This window comes from Hydra viridissima, unplaced genomic scaffold, assembly GCF_058129835.1.
Source record: "Hydra viridissima isolate aposymbiotic clone 2 unplaced genomic scaffold, HvirCarnegie_v1 scaffold_4, whole genome shotgun sequence".
Taxonomy (NCBI): domain Eukaryota; kingdom Metazoa; phylum Cnidaria; class Hydrozoa; order Anthoathecata; family Hydridae; genus Hydra; species Hydra viridissima.
The window spans coordinates 1760820-1762500 of NW_028324303.1; the positions used below are offsets into that span (position 1 = coordinate 1760820).

Sequence of the window (1681 nt, forward strand, 5' to 3'; positions counted from 1 at the left end):
AAAAAGAACAAATGAAAACAAGGCAATACCAATTGCCTAGTATGATTTTTTTATGGGCTTAATACAGTAGCTAACAAACTTAAAATTTGACCAGAAAAAATGGGCCTGAAAAAATTAAAATTAAAAAAAATTAAAATTAAAATAAAAAAAAAAATTAGTTTATTTGAGTAACGGGCGGCTCTTCCTAGATCTTGTTTGAATTAATTGCTTTAATTATATTTTTATTAATTTTTTTTTTTTATGGCTTTAATGCCTACAATGTGTTTATTTACATAAGTGATGAATAATTATAATATTTTTTGGACTCTTTTAAACATGAACTTGTTTGATGCTGTAACTTCCATATGTTATTTACCAAACTACCACTTTAATAGGTAACAGATGATCAATTTTAACCAGCTGATTTCATCGTGCCAAAATAAGAATTATTTCATCATAGATTACCGATACGAATATTTCACTTAAAAGGCGATCAAAGTTTATCTATAAATTACATTTAATTATGCAGGAATTATTCCAATGGGGTAATGCGAATTATGCTAAACATTGTAAGCTATGATGGTAGCACACATGGTTGTGAGTGAAAAAGTCACGAAAGAATCAAAGGAACTGAAAATATTTATCATTACTTTTTTTTAAATTGATTTTTGTATATTAAACCAGTTTTTGTGATTTAGCTCATAACTTTACGTTATCATGTAAGATATTAGAAAGTTTATTTTCCCTGTAAAAACCACTAAGAAGTAGTTTATTTCACTACTGATAATATAGTTTGTAAAGTTAGTTTATAAAGTTTTATATTTCCTAATTTCATCGTATACATGTTATTTAACGTTCTCCTCCTTTTGAAATAATTGCTTTTAAGACTATTGTTAACTATTATCATAAGAAGCAACAGTCCATTCAAAAAATAAACATTCATTGCAATAAAAAAAGGTCTGGATACAAAAGTAGTCTGAAAGTTATTATTGTGCGTCAATGATATAATTAACTAGATATCTAACCTCGCAAGAATTCCGTAAGAAAAAGTGAAACAAGTTTTTAAAGTTTTAATGCCCGTTGCCATTTTATTTAAACTGACAATAATTCATTTTTGTTTTGCTTTGATATATCATTGTGTCATTTCAGGCTGGCAAAACAAACCTGGCTGGTAAAAAATTTGCTTCACTGCGAAAGTGCAAGTTAGACATCTAATTGATATATATTGTTGTGCGTATCCGAGTTTTACGGAACCGAGTTCTAATGCTGGATTCTGTGCCAGATTGTCTGTTAATCTGACGAGAACCAACTTTTTTGAAAAAATGATTATTTTAACTTTATTATAGCGTGGGTTGTTTTTTTTTAGTTACAGACGTTTTCATTGACTTTATTGGTATTGAAAACATGGCTAGTTTTCTGGCATCGTATTTCTACCGAAAGTATGTTTTTTTACTTTTAAAACCTATTCTTTTATGTTTTTAATAATACTTTTTCAATATCTACCAAACTTCATTGAAAAATATTTTGTAGCACATATTCAATTTTTTGTCGCAAAATAGGTATAAAATCTTCGACTCTAAACAAATCGGTTTCAAAGAACAAAACTCACGAATTGCAAGAGTAACTAAAACAGTAACTCAAACAAACTAAACTGACGGTTACCGAACGGAATATTTCAAAACATGTCATAGTTTTTTTAAGA

The 1681-nt window shown here is 27.9% G+C and overlaps 1 protein-coding gene across 1 annotated transcript in view; it reads left to right on the plus strand.

Moving 5' to 3' along the window:
- The first annotated feature begins 342 nt into the window (after positions 1-342).
- Positions 343-1681, plus strand: part of LOC145182711 (kinetochore-associated protein 1-like) — a 42793-nt gene continuing 41454 nt past the window's right edge. Inside the window, exons 1-2 of the mRNA XM_090085339.1 lie at positions 343-1181; positions 1346-1418. The gene's annotated coding sequence lies outside the window, so the exon portion shown is untranslated. The remainder of the gene's footprint in view (positions 1182-1345; positions 1419-1681) is intronic.